The 15,256-nt window shown below is 42.9% G+C and overlaps 1 protein-coding gene and 1 long non-coding RNA gene across 9 annotated transcripts in view; both read right to left on the bottom strand.

Moving 5' to 3' along the window:
- SPECC1 (sperm antigen with calponin homology and coiled-coil domains 1) overlaps positions 1-15,256 on the bottom strand; it is a 283,596-nt gene that overhangs the window by 127,492 nt on the left and 140,848 nt on the right. The gene's annotated exons all lie outside the window — the stretch shown is intronic.
- LOC109245809 (uncharacterized) lies at positions 4,610-6,949 on the bottom strand. Its single transcript, XR_002071085.2, has 2 exons — positions 6,184-6,949; positions 4,610-5,240 (listed from the first exon to the last, which is right to left on the bottom strand). It is a non-coding gene; the product is annotated as an uncharacterized LOC109245809 (long non-coding RNA).

Here is a 15,256-nt window from a genome sequence, read left to right as displayed (position 1 = left end):
GCATGAATGTAGTTCAGAGTACTTGCATTTAACAAACCTTTCCTAGACATCTTGTAAGTGCCGAGCCCAGCGGTCGAGGTACTGATGTAGAAATGTATGTAACAGCTATGTAAGGAGATGGCTGCAATCCAGTACAGCAAATAGAGTAAAAACAGCAAATGTGGAACCTGGGGAGCACAGGACACCAGGCCCAGCCCAGAGGGTCAGGGAAGGTGGTCAAGGAAGGGATCACAACTAAGCTGTGTCTTGAGGGGAGATCAGCATGAGTGGTGAGAACAGGTGGTTTCGACAGAGCTAACGGAACCGTGGACAAAGTGGAGCAGACAGACGAAACCACAAGCCCAGCAAATAACATGTCATCAAACGAAAGAGTAAAAGAACATCGCTAAAATCAGGGAGGGGCTAATCTCGCTCGCCCCATCATCTTGAAAAGCGTCACCCTGAGAGAGAAAAGAGGTTAAAACTCAGAAAAGCCAGATAGACTGAGGGCAAGGAGGTAAAAGCAAATGAGTAGAATTGTAAACAACCTATCTTCCTGTTATCCACTCCTATAGGAGTAGAAGTTTCCTGGGATGGGAGGTTAGGTATTTATTTAGTCAAAAGAAAAAATACAGACCATCTCCACTGACCAGGAACCGCTTTCCCCTAATACAAATCAAACAGCAGCTTCACAGAAGTTAACAGAACCATTCAGATGTTCCTGTCGGCTAAAACTGAAAATTTCTTTTCTTTTTTTAAGTTTATTTATTTATTTTGAGAGAGACAGAGACAGAGTGAGTGGGGGAGGGGCACAGAGAGGGAGAGAGAGAGAGAATCCTGAGCAGGCTCCCTGCTGTCAGCACAGAGCCCGATGTGGGGCTTGAACCCATGAAACCGCGAGATCACGACCTGAGTGGAAACCAAGGGTCAGACGCTTAACCAACCGAGCCACCCAGGTGCCCCTAAAACTCAAAATTTCTAAAAGTGAATTCTTTAGGCTGCCTCTCTAATTCTCCTCCTGACCTCCTGGTCTCGGGCTCTCTCGGGGTCTCTCTTGGAGGGAAGTATGTGTGTGTGTGTGTGTGTGTGTGTGTGTGTGTGTGTGTGTGTGTCTCACTTAGTGATACCACCATTTCCCCAGTCATCCGATCTAAATACAATGCCTTTAGTTCATTTCTCCCTTTACAGAGAAAAAGTTAAAAATTTTACTAGAGTGGGGCTGTCTGGCTAGCTCAGTCAGTAGAGCATGCAACTCCTGATATCAGGGTTGTGAGTTCAAGCCCCATGTTGGGCATGGAGCCTACTTAAAAAGAATTTTTTTTTAATTTACTAGGCAATATAAAAGATAATGAAGACATCACACTCCTAGAAAGAAAGGCTCAATACTGAAAAATGTGCAGATTCATCCCCTAAAGTAATGCAATTTCACCAAATTTTACAAGTAGATGTTTTTTCTGAAACCAGATAAAGTGACTTAAATACTCACTTGAAAGAATAAACAGGAAAAAATACTAAAAACAAACAAAGAAACAAACAATGAAGAGAACTTGATTTACCAGATACTAAAATATTACATGGCCACAAAAGTTAAAATCATGTAATCAATGAAGTAGGATATAGAGAACAGCAAATATATCCAAGAATATATAAGTATCTAACAGAAAATTAAAAAATAGAAAATTCAAATCAATGAGGAAAAGAAATCTTGCTCAGTAAATGCTACTGGAATAATTGCCAAATGTTTTAAAAACACTGTAAGTCATAGACCAAAGAACATTCCAAATGTATTAAATATATAAATATTATAAAATATAATATGAAACCCAAAAACATCTGACCTTTGGGTGTGACAAATCTTTCTAAGCCTAGAAATAATGTAAGAAATCACAATGGAAAAAATAAATATGCCCCATTACAGTTTTAGACTTTTATATTTCAAAACAAACATAATAATCAATATACTACCAAAAAAAAAAAAAAAAAGAAAACTGCAGAAATTATCTGCAACAATATAACAGAAATGGATTGACAATGTTAACATACCACAGAATAAATAAGAATAACATTAAAACCCCACTGGAACACTGAGAAAAGTTAGAAATAGACAAATCCCAGGAAACAAATGACCAATGTATATGTGAAACTCAGTAGACCTGCAAATTAAAACAATGAAGTACTTTTTTTGCCTAACAAATTAGGGAGAATTCTTCAGGATCATAATGCTGGTAAGACTGCCATGAGACCAACACTTTCCTACACAGCTCTATGTATTTTATAACAGAGATACATATCAAGAAGTTTACAAATGATCTTATATATTTTGGCCGAGTAAATATCTACTTAAGAATTTAGTCTAGGGACATCTTGCTGGGTGGCTCAGTCGGTTAAGCATCCGACTCTTGATTTCAGCTCAGGTCATGATCTTATGGTTTGTGAGTTCGAGCCCCACATCAGGCTCTGCATTGATGGCATGGAGCCTGCTTGCGATTTTCTCTCTCCCTCGCTCTCTCTGCCCCTCCCCTACTCATGCGCTCGCTTGCGCTCTCTCTCTCTCTCTCTCAAAATAAACAAATAAAACTTAAAAGAACTGAGACTAAAGATACAGTCAGTAAAAACTTAAACACAGACTTATATATTAGAATTATTTAAAATAGAGAAAAATATTGGATCCAACAACAGGAGCATTAAATAAATTATGGTAGTTGAGCCCTTTTAAAATTAAAAAAAATTAATAAAAAGGGCCTTCCCTTTTAAAATTAAAAAGAAAATGATGGGAGTAGAATACAATACCACATGGAATAATAGAATATTATGGAGATGTTAAAAATATTGGGGAATATTTAATGACACGAAGAATTATTTTTTACTTTTTTTAAACGTTTATTTATTTTTGACACAGAAAGAGACAGAGCATGAGTGGGGGGAGGGCTGAGAGAAAGAGAGGGAGACACAGAATCCGAAGCAGGCTCTGGGCTCTGAGCTGTCAGCACAGAGCCCGATGTGGGGGTCGAACTCACCAACTGTGAGATCATGACCTGAGCCGAAGTCGGATGCTTAACCAACTAAACCACCCAGGCACCCCATGACGTGAAGAAAATTTATGATACACTGTTAAATAAAGAAGTCAAGATATGAATTGGAATATACAACACGATTTAACTATGTGAAAGTGTGTGTGTGTGTGTGTGTGCGTGTGTGTGTGTGTGTGTGTGTGTGTGTGTGTAAAAAGGCTCAGCAGGGGCTCCTGGTGGCTCAGCCAGTTAAGCATCCGATTTAGGCTCAGGTCATGATCTCACAGTTGGTGAATTCGAGCCCCACATTGTGCTCTCTGCTGTCTCCATAGAGCCCGCTTCAGATGTCTCTCTCCCTCTCTCTCTGCCCCTCCCCCACTCTCTCTCTCAAAAATAAACAAACATTAAAAATTTCTAATAAAAAAAAGGCTCCATAACCACACCACAAAGAAATGTCAAGTCATTATTATCCTGAGTGGCAGGATTATGAATGATTTTTATTTTCTGGATACATTCTTTAATGTCATTTTCTATAAAGTGAGACGTATTACTTACATAATCAGGTAAAATATTCATATTTAAAAACAAATACCAAAACAGCTCCACTGGTTCCCCTCCCTTCACGGGATACATTCCGGACCCGTAATCATGGCACGCTCTGGATCCACACCACACATTTCTTTGCCTACCACCCCTCCTTAATGTTCTGGCAACATCCAGAGATCTAACCAGCCCCCAAAACTGCTGGGTTCTGTCACAACCCCATTTCTTGGCGTGCGCTATTTCCTCTGCCTAAGAGCCCGCCCAACCCCTAGCAAAGGCTTCTTCAAGCCTTAAGACTCAGCTCAAACGTCCCTCTTCTGTGAAACCTTTCCCAGTGTCCCCAGGAAGAAAGACCGCTTCCTGGCCTGAGTTCCACACCTCGTAAAGCACCACTGTGAGGGGAGTGTTCTCTAGTAAGGTTTCTCACATAGCCTCCTTCCTGCCGTAAGCTGAATAGTGCCCCCAGTGATGCCCACACCCTAATCCCTGGAACCTGTGAATGCGTTACATGGCAAAGGGACTTTGCAGGTGTGATCAAGTGAAGGCTCTTGACTTGAGGAGATTATCTTGCATTATCTGGTGGGCTCAGCGTAATCACAGGGGTCTTACGAGAGGGAGGCGGGCGGGTCAAAGGCAGAAAAAGGACATGTGAGGATGGAACCAGAGGTTGTAGCAATGAACCGTGAAATAAATACGGCAGAAGGTGCAAGTGGCCTTGAAGTTGGAAAAGGGAAAGAAATAAGTTTGCCCTGAAGTCTCCAGAAGGAACACGGCCTTGCCCACACCTTCATTCCAGACTTCTAATCTCCAGAACTCTAAGAAAACAAATGTGTGTTGCCTTAAGCCAGGAAGTTTGTGGTATCTTGTTACAGCAGCAACAGGAAACTAATACAATCCTTGACTATCCCAAAAGCACCTTGGGGCGGGCCAAGAAGAGGGGGACGGTGGGGCCTGGAGTTGGGGAAAGGAAGCACTCTTATAGACATTTGGTAGATAAATGAAACATCATCTACCTTAAGGAAAACCACAGAAAAGAAGCAATAAGATGAGAGGCTGGAGGAGGAAGAAAAAAAGCATGGGCTAACATTTATTGAGACCTTAAGATTTACTGTTAATTTATTTGTTAAGATTTTATTAACATTTTTCGAAAATTCATTACTTTCAGGCACTGTTTAAGAATGTTACACTGTCCTGAGCACTCAGCACAGTGTTATTATTCCCATTTTATAGAGGAGGGAAAACAAAGCAATAGATTAAGACACTAGCCCAGGATCCCACAGCTAGTAAATCAGCGAAGCCAGGATAAGAATATGCAGTAACTCTGGCTCCAGGGCCCATGCTGTTAAATATTAAGAAGGAAAAGCTTATACACGTTGAGGGATTTGCAGGAATTTGTACATTTACATAAGCCAAGGGGACTAAATGCAGTTGAAATCAGGCTGAATTTATTAAAGGAATATTCTCTATTTGATGTGCCACGTTCTGTGCGGTTCTGTTTTCTACACTGATTCACACACATCTGGATTCAAACCCAGATATGAGGCAGAAGGGGACGTTCAAAGGCTGTGGGGATGCCGCCCCGAAGCTTATCCTTCATCCAACCCGCTCTCCCACCTCTGTCCTGCTGAGGCCCAGAGAAAGCTCCTTCCACAAGGCCGGTGTGGTAAACACGCCTTTAGAAAGTCTCCCATCCACGCTCAGGAAGATCTGAAAGCAAAACGCCTTGATGAGAAGGGAGGACTTGGCATCAGGAAAAGATTGCTTTCCCCGCGCAAAATACTGATGTTCAGTAATACTGAACCACAGAACATCCAGGCAATGAATTAGGAAAAGGATAAAGAAAAAGGATAAAGACATGAATAGAAGGTTTTTGAAAATTAAGAGACTTGAAGGAAGATCGGAAAGATCTCCAGCACAACAGGAAAGCCAGATGGCAAGAAGAAAGCGATGGGAGAAAACTAAGCTGAGGCAGAGAAGAGTACAGAGACCTGAAGGGGACAGCCAGGCACCAGGCGAGATTAAGGAAGAGGGACACACCCCCCCCCCCCCCCCAGCAGGAGACATACTACAAACGTCTGAATCCAAAAGCACCCAGGCCAGCTTCGAGCAGGTGTTCCCCGGCCAGTGGCTGGAGGTAAGGAGTTCTGACCGGCTGAAGATGGGGTCAGAGGCAGGAGCTCAGCCATGACTAATCCTGTCGGGGGGCTCAATCCTGCTCCAGGCTCGAGGGGCTGTGTCCCCAGTGAAGGGGTCACTCCAGACACTTCACTCTGAAGGGACACTCCACTGACACTGGCGAAGGGAGAAGAACGCAGGGGTTGGTCAAGGCCGGCAAGAGGCCCTAAAAGAACAACTCATTTCCCTCTGTGCTCACACTGACTCCTGAGACCAAATGCATACGTCTCCTCCCCCACCCCCTACCCCCCGCCCCCGACACGCGCACCAACCACTTCTCCAAACTATCTGGACACCAACTGGTGTCCTACAACTCAACTATGACACTAACTACCTGCACTTAGCACAGACCCCACAGGTTAAGGACTCAGTCCCACGGGACCGGTCCCACTTCAGGTGCCAGTCCCTGGCTGTCACCTGCACTTCGGATAACTTGCTGTAACGACTCCTACGACTCAGAAGGCTGTTTACTTACTAGATCACCAGCTTATTGCAAAGGACACAACTCAGGATCGGCCAGATGCAAGATGCAGAGGGCAAGGCGTGGGGTGAGCATGGGGCTTGCCCGCCCTCTTCGGGTGTGCTACCTTCCCATAACCTTGGCGTGCTCAGCAGCCTGGAAGCTCTCCAAAACCCACTGTTTAGAATTTTTACTGCGGTGCCATTAGGTAGGCACGACTGATCGGTTCACTCGCCACTGGTGGTTAAACTCAATCTCCAAACCCCTCTTCCCTCCCCAGGGGTGGGGGGTGGGGCTGAAGGTTCCAGCCCTCTCATCACGTGCTTGGTTCCTCGGGCAACCAGCCCCATCCTCCAAGAGTCACCACAATTAGCATAAACTGGAGTGCGGTTGAAAGGGGCTTATTATGAATAACAAAAGATGCTCCTCTCAAAAATTCCAAGGGTTTTAGGAGCTCTGTGCCTGGAACCAGGGAGCAGATGTATATTTTTTTAATTCTACCATGAGGCCCCTCTCACCCTCCACTCTGCAGGGCAAGCAGTGACCTGGCCTCTCCCCTAGCCACAGGCACAAAGCAGGTGCTCGTGGGGCGCTGGCTAGATGTCACGGGGAAACAGGCCCTGACGAGGGCGAGGGCGGCAGGAAGGAGTGGACGGGAGTGAGTCAGGCCTATCCGTGTGCAGGCAGAACCTGTGGTCAGCCGTGGAGCCAACTCCCTGAGAGTGAACTTTTTAAGGAAGAAACTAGTGAGTGAATGTTTTTGTTTTTTTGTTTTTTGGGTTGTTTTGTTTTTTTGGTTTTTGGGTTTTTTTTTTTTTTTTGGCATTCAGGCTATCACAATGTCCCCATCGGGGCAGAATTCATAAAGGAAATGAAGACTGCTAGAAAAAGCAAGGAAACAGATTCTCCCCTGAAGCCTTCCCATGGCTGATGGGAAGAAGGCACAAAGGTCTGACCACGTGGTCTCAATTTGGGATGACCCTGGAGGACCATCCTAGCTCCAGGCCCTGGGGACTGAGACAACGGTGATGGTCCTATCACATTTCACCTTCTCTCTCTGCCAGAACCTGTTTCCTTCACCCCCCAACCCTAGATATTATTTCCACGGGTGCCCTCCACAAACTTTCTACACGCAAATCTCTGTCTCAAGGTGGATTTCCCAGTAAGCAACCAGGACTATTTAGTTTTTACTATTTTAGTAATTAGACATTTTTTTTTTTAAATTTTTTTTTTTTTTCAACGTTTTTTATTTATTTTTGGGACAGAGAGAGACAGAGCATGAACGGGGGAGGGGCAGAGAGAGAGGGAGACACAGAATCGGAAACAGGCTCCAGGCTCCGAGCCATCAGCCCAGAGCCTGACGCGGGGCTCGAACTCACGGGCCGCGAGATCGTGACCTGGCTGAAGTCGGACGCTTAACCGACTGCGCCACCCAGGCGCCCCAAGACATTTTTTTTTTTTAATCAAAGGTCAAAGGTCAACAATTCAATTGCCTGGGGAGCGGGAGAGGTAAGTAAATGTCTGTGAAAGGCAGACCCCCTGAAAAATATTCTTACTCAAAGTCCCCATGAAAATATTCTTACTCAAAAAATTTTGAGATGCTGCAGAAGACCAATGAGGTTGGCCAATGTGTGTCCTCTGGACTGTCCATTTTACAAAGACATACGACATACTCAGTGTCACTTCGCACTCAGCTCTGTTCATTCACTGGTCAGACGTTTCTCATCCTTGGGTATAACCCTGACAATTACAGTCTGAATGGCCCGTGTGCTTACTTTTTGATGAAATCAAATTACTCTCCTTGCTGAAACATTCCTCCACGTTAGATGGCTAAGCCACCGGGAGGCGACCTCACAATGTTTGTCATGGTATTAGGCAGGGGTGTTTATTGAAGGTCTACCGTGATCATTTGTGAGCCCGGATTAATTTTGCTAAATTTAGCTTTTCAAGCACTGCTCCTGGTACATACACAATTAGGCACGGCATTTTTTTACAGGTAAAAGCGACCTCAGTGTTGTCAAGGATAATACAATCGTCTCAATATTACACAAATATTTTAAAAGTCTGAAGAGACATTTTTTTGGGAATAATGGTCAAAGCTGACCATTTCACCTAAATATGAAATGAAACAGAAACCTTTAGGTCAGTTACCAGTCTGCATTCTTTTCATGCCAGGGCAAAGGCTAGACTTGTATTTTAGTTATTGTTTCCCTTTGTCTCACTGAGTATCTTATGCATCCTTATTTGGAAGTTTTCCTTTCTGGCCTGCAATTGGAAAAAAAAAAAATAGTACTCTGTAGAACTTCAAAATGCTTTCTAGTCTGGCCGCCATGTATGACGAAATCATACAGTTCTAAAAGGTGGAAGGGACATCGTAGATGGAGCTCAAGCCCTTTACGCACATGAAAACCCATCAAGGTCAAAAAAGGAGAGACGAGCCTGAACGTGTGCCTCTGAATCCCCTGTTTTGTCTAATACTCCCAGAAAAAAATCACCTAGAAAAAACTGGAGTTTGTTTATTTCACGTAATCCACTTATAATCAAGCCTCACCAGACGTCTCTTGCGGTATCAGTCCCTTCAAGCTGACCGCACACGGCCTCAAATCTGAAACCCTCACATCTGACTCTTACAGCCTTGAGTGGTAGAGGACATTAAAATTTCTCGAGGGGGCACAATCGCATTAGTGAAGCTTCCCATAAATCCTGGTCCGCAGCACGCGCCCACGTTCTGTCCTTCCTTGCTCCCCCCTGGACCTCACTCTCCCCTGCATTCCTCCGCTTCACCTCCCCTTCCCCTTGCACATCCCTCCCCTTCTCCTGCACCTAGTGCCTCCTCTCTCACTTCCTCCCAGCCTGGCCCTGCGTGGGTCCCGAGGCTGAAAGAAGCCTAAATGTATCTGCTTCTCACAAACCCCTGGCTCAGCCCGACCAAGCCCTGAGGGCCAGTCAGCAAGCAGGGCAAACAAAGGATCCCGTCCAGCTTCGGAGAAAGGAAGCCTACCAGGTGCGGAAGGGTCTACCTGAGGAGGTGACGTCAGGGCTGAAGAAGCCTGAAAGGATGAAAAGTAGGATGGAGGTAACATTTATCTTGCAAATGGCATTTTTGAAAATGAAAATAATGGGCGTACACTGACCCGCAACAGGTGTTAACTGGGACTTAGCCTGGACAAGGGGGACTTCTGGTCGACCTGCGGAGGAGTCCGTGGACCAGTTCTGTGAGAGGAGCATCCGGGCACAGGGCACGGAGAAGGGGCGCGGGGTGGTTCCCGGGAGGCCCGTGCATCTCAGGGGAAGGCTGAGGCGAGGGGACGGCGTGTGCCCACGCCCGCGTGTGCGAAAATACTTTATCTCACTAGGACTGCACTGTACAGCCGGAGATACTCGGCCCCCTGAGATGCTGTCCTCAACCAGCAGAACAGAAAGAGGTCTCCGGAGAAGCTAAAACTGTCTGTGCCCAAACCTCACACCTTTTTGTTGATCAGGAGAAGCCCTTCTGGTTTAGACACGGTTCTGGCTGCTTTAGTTACTGGTTTCCAGGCACACGGGGACTGAGGATGAGTGAGGGGAGCCCAGCACGCGGACATGGACGGACCGAAGCCATCAAGAGGCCCCCAGCACCATCCCCACCCCACCCCCGGAGTCCAGGCTGGTAACAGAACCGGTGCTGTGACAGTAAAGGAAAAGCAGGATTGTCCATAATGCCTCAAGGACTATCTTGTATCTAAAGTGTTTAGCCTAAGGCTCCGGATACGAGAATTTAGGACAAACAAGAGGACATTTTAACGTGCAGCTTCCACGAAAATGTAACCCCCGCTCCAATTACTGTTGTCTCCTTGATTTTCATTCCTTCTTTCTTAATCACCTACAACTACTGGTTTTGAAAACCCTCACCAGGGCATAAAGCACAAAAGCAGAATGCCACAGAAAGTGAGGGTGTCAGGGAAGGTGTGAGGGGCACGTGGACACACAAACGCGCGCAAGCAAACAACACCCACACACAAACGTAACCTGCAAAGAGAGACGGTCTCATCACGTCTCTGGTCCGGCCTATAACTAACTGCACGTAACACGCGCAACGGAATGTACTCAGACTGAAGGAAGGGCAGAGCAGAAGAGACCAAAACGCAAGTATAAACAGAGAATTTTCAGAATAGTTCTAGGACCACTTTGAATGGACTCCTTGTTTATCTGTGAATAAATCAGAAGGTTAGACTGCTGATCATTTAACCTTCAAGATTTTTTTTTTTTTTTTAATTTGGCTGCTGGTAGAGAGAAAAGCAGGACCAATTAGAGGAAGAAAAATGAATTCTCTGGCAGATAAAACAAAGGGGATTTTTCAAGGGCTTGGGAGGCTGTTGGCACTGGTTCTTCATTGGATAGAGTTTCAGGTCAAAATGTATGACTTTACCTTTCCAGCTTTATCATAACCCCTAATCTGAACACTTATCCATAATTAGGTTCAATTTGGAACACGGAGCTGGAGAGGGGAGGAGCGTGAAGAAGCGAAGGGAAAAAAGACTAATTTTTCCAAAGTAACGGAGCAGAGGTTAAAAACGATGAAGCGGGCAGGTCACTGGAGAGAGGGTATCCACGAATGGGTGGGAATTGCGAAAAGCCACAGGGAGATACTGCCCGTGGCCTGTGGGGCCTCTGACAGGGGTGGCCCCCGTGCCCGGCCCCAGGGGAGTCGCTGGCCCAGGATATCTGGGTTATCTTTGTAGTGGTGTGGAATGTGCAAAATCTCTTTCTGTGAAAGAAGCTTTTCTGAAGTTCATACCAGTAAGTGATTTTTTTTTTTAAATCTCGGTTTTAAATATGTGGCCAACCACATCGATTTTAAAATATAAAGCCTACCTTCTCCTGAGATTTAAAAAATTTCCAGGAAATACAAGGGGCGGCTGCCATCAATTCATTAGAGCCGGGCTGTTCGCTAGGGCCTCTGGGGAGTGTTGGGGGCTGTGGAGATGAGATGAGGGGGGCAATTAAGCCTTCTCGGGTAGTTCTCCCTCAGCTGGAGAACAAACCGCCCTGCGATGTCCACGTGAAGGCCGGGCACCAGAGGGCATCGAAGGCCAAGTCAGAAGTGGGCCGGCCGACTGGGGAAGTGGCATCTCCTGACGCTGAGCAGCAGGGGTGAGGCCAGGCCAATGGGACGGGTCTGGTAGAAGGACGGTCCCAGGGGACTGCTTTGTCATGGGGACACTGCTTTCTTCATGAGGAGACGCAGAAACCTTCAAAATGCTCGGCGCCTTCATGATGCTTCTAGGATACGACCACACAGGCTGGTCTCATCTGACTGGAGCCATAGCAAACTTTTTAAGAAAGTAAAACAGAGTTCAACTGGCCAGAAAGCTCATACCTAAAGCACATCTGGGTGACAAGCTCAACAAAGAAAACCCCAGTCTCCTCCACCCACAAAATACCTGACTTAGAAAGTTTAAGTCTAAAAAAATCATAGGGACACCTGGCTGGCCCAGTCAGTGGAGCACAAGACTCCTTATCTCAGGGTCGTGAGTACGAGCCCCATGGTGGGCATAGAACTCACTGAAAAAAGAGTCTAAAAACATAAAATCATAGGATATTAAAGTTATCAGAAACTTCAGAGCTAACCTTGCACACACACCCTTTTACCCATATAAGGCAACAAGGAACCAATAAAAACTTACAATAATTCATCTTTCATGTTAAAAAAAAAAAAAAAAAAAACCAAAAGGGGTATTAAGGAAAATCTGACCTAAAATGGGATTATAAGAGGAAAATTTTTTTTAAGTTTATTTATTTTCAGAGAGAGAGTGAGCGAGCTCAAGTGCAAATGGGAGAGGGGTAAAAGGGTGCAGGGGGGCGGAGAGAGTGAGAGAAAGAGAGAGAGCAGGAAAACAGATACAGGGCTCGAACTCACAAACTGTGAAATCATGACCTGAGCTGAAATCAAGAGTCAGACGCTTAACCAACCGAGCCACCCAGACTCCCCAGGGAAAAAAATTTTAAATCCGTGAAATCATATGTCTAACCAGAAAAATCATAACATCAAGATGAATGGCAAAAAGGTATGTTACAAAATTCAGCAACGATTTCTGATCTTCTGAAGGACAGTATCTCCAATTAACAGAGGACATTTGTGCCATCATCACTAGGATCTAACTCTCTAAGAATTTACTGTTTACTACAGAGGTCTTATACATTCCTTATTTCTCCCCCAGATTCTATACACATTTCTTATAGTGTGAATGTGACCTTCTAATAAACCACTGTTTCTGGTTATTATTAGCATAAAGCTACTGATATAAACACACATACCTACATACACACATACTGCATGTATATGCATATTCATACAAATATGATATATTGCATATATATAATATAAAATATATATAACAAAATTTTATATAGAGAATATAAAATATATATAACAAAATTATATAAATACATATGCATGCATTTCCTAGCTATTTACTGAATTCTCATTCATTCTAATAGTTTTTCAGTTAATCTTCCTGGCTATTCTAGCAAGAAAATTATAGGACCTACAAATAATGCTACTTTTGTCTCATTTTCAATAAATATTATTTTTAAACATCTTACTGCTTTGGCTAGTCTATCTGAAAACAATGTCCTGTATGGGCACCGCTGTTATTTTCCTGACCTTTACAGGAATGTTTTTAGTTTCCTGTTAAGCATGGTGTGTGCAGCTTTCAGACCATTTTATTTATTATCTTAAGAAAGGATCCATTCATTCCTATTAAATGTTTCTAAGGTATATGTTAAATTTTATTAAATGTATTACTGATATACAGATGAAAATTTTTTTCTTTAAATTCACTGTTGGCATAAATTCATAGAATAATATCATTGCATTCTTGGAATGAACCAGTTTTACAGTGGCATAACAGTTTTTAAATATATGGTTGGATTAAACTTGGCTTATATTTCGATTAGGACTTGTATATCAACATCAGTAAGAAGGTACTCTGGCTTTCTTAGCGCTATCTTTGAAAGGTTTTGGCTTCACAGTATAAGTATTACTTTTGTGAAAATAAATTGGAATGTTTTCCATCTTTTACATACTTCAGAATATTTTCCAAGATTCTATTATTTGAGTATCACCTTCACAATTCTATTTGTACTTACTTGTCTGATTATATATTTAATTTTTTTTTGCACGAACTTAATATTGACTTTTTCTTTTAGCCCAACTTCACCCTAAGCAGCATAGATTTGATGTACTAGTTATAATTTTTCTCACACATTTGAAATTATTAAAATAAGAAACAGTCATCTGTATATACCTCAAATCATTACCTGTACCCTCTATACTATGGTAATCTTTGGGAAACAAGGCACTAGATGACTTTAAATATCACGGAAATGCTCTTCTTGTATTTAAAGAACTTTACCTATTAAATCATCTGGGTTCAGGGTTATTTTTGGAGCTTTTAAGTTACTTTGTGATGTCTTCCAAAATTACTCTTCTGTCCAACTGTTTCGTTTCTTCAGGAACTGATTTTATAGTTTCATTTTCAAGTTCATCAAAATTTTATATTTTTATTCTATTTTTTTAAACCACGTCTTTGAATATGTGCATTCTTAAATGCAAATCTGGGATATTTCTGTTCTCTTCTTTTTCTTAGTCTAACTACGGTTAGACATTGTTTTTTGTTTTCTCTACTTCATTGTTTTAACAAAAAACATACTCTTACATTTTTAACTGAAGGTGTTCTTTTTCTTTTTTGTTCATTCATATATCCATTCGTTCAACAAATATTTACCATGTGCCAAGCATGTATCAGGCAGTGTACTAGGTGGTAAGAGGGTGGGTAAGAGGAGGGTGAGACATGGGGTACCTGGGTGGCTCAGGCGGTTAAGTGTCCAACTCTTGATTTTGGCTCCGGTCATGATCTCAATATTCGTGAGGTTAAGCCCTGCATCGGGCTCTGCGCTGACAGTGTAGAGCCTGCATGGGATTCTGTCTCCTCTCTCTGCCCCTCCCGCACTTGCTCTCTGTATCTTTCTCAAAAATAAATAAAAATTTAAAACTCAAAAGAAAAAAGAAAAAAAAGAGAAGGATGAAACAGCCACAGTTATAATCTGCTTCATTAATTTCTGCCTTTTCAAAAAACACCTTCCTGTTTTCCCAGATTTATTTTCTTGTTTATTTCCTAATTTTCTGAGTATAGTAATTAACTTATTTTCATTGTTTCTTTTCAGACATCAAAAAATTTCAGAGGAACGAACTTGCTTATTTGTAACTTGATGAAGCACTCCATAATCATTTTTTAATAAATTGTTGTTCTCAGTTCTTTCTTGGGTCAAACTTTACCAAATGGATTAAGTTTTTTAAATTTCAACTTTTATTATCTACAGTTTTACTGCATTATGATATAATAGAGTGACCATAAAATTTCCCTTAAGAGACTGTAATGAGGCTTTCTTTCTGGAACAGGACAGGTCAATGTTTTAACCATTCCATGAACAGTTTAGAAAAACTGTGTAAGACATATTGTTGAATTCTCTCATTTTTACTTGTGAGTCTATTTTAATGCATTTCTAACAGGTTCTGCAGGAGTCACTCTTCCAAGGTTTGCTGGTTAATGTGCTGGAGTTTGTAAATGCTACTTTTTCTTCTTCAACATAGAAGGTCCTGTCTGATTTAAGGTACCCTGTGGTGCCTGTGGAGGGTAGGGGAGGAAAGTCTGTCACTGATACTATTGTTTCAGTAGAATGACTCTGTAGGTCAGACAAAGCCATAGAGATAGGCACAATTAAAGCCACAGAGATAGGCACAATTAAATGACATTTTGTATTACTGTCAAGAAAGATACTGGCCTTACGAGACAGAAAGTGGAAGAAAAGCAGGTAGTGTTCTATCAAGTCACAAGTCTTTGGAGTCAGAGGGGAAATATTTATATCTAAATGCCAAAGACGTACAAACTCTTCTTTGTGGCCATTTGAACGGAGGTCTAAGGCTCCCAATTAGGAGCTGTTAAGAATTAAGGAAAATATAACTTAAATCTAAGTTTGTTTGTCACAATGGGCATTATGACCATCTCCTTCCTCAAGTTTTGAAATCACTGTGCAGAGAGATTAC

The sequence above is a fragment of the Panthera pardus genome, unplaced genomic scaffold (genome assembly GCF_024362965.1).
Source record: "Panthera pardus isolate Hobbes unplaced genomic scaffold, ASM2436296v1 HiC_scaffold_3, whole genome shotgun sequence".
Taxonomy (NCBI): domain Eukaryota; kingdom Metazoa; phylum Chordata; class Mammalia; order Carnivora; family Felidae; genus Panthera; species Panthera pardus.
The sequence above is the reverse complement of the archived record's forward strand: the minus strand, read 5'-3'. Positions and strand labels throughout refer to the sequence as shown.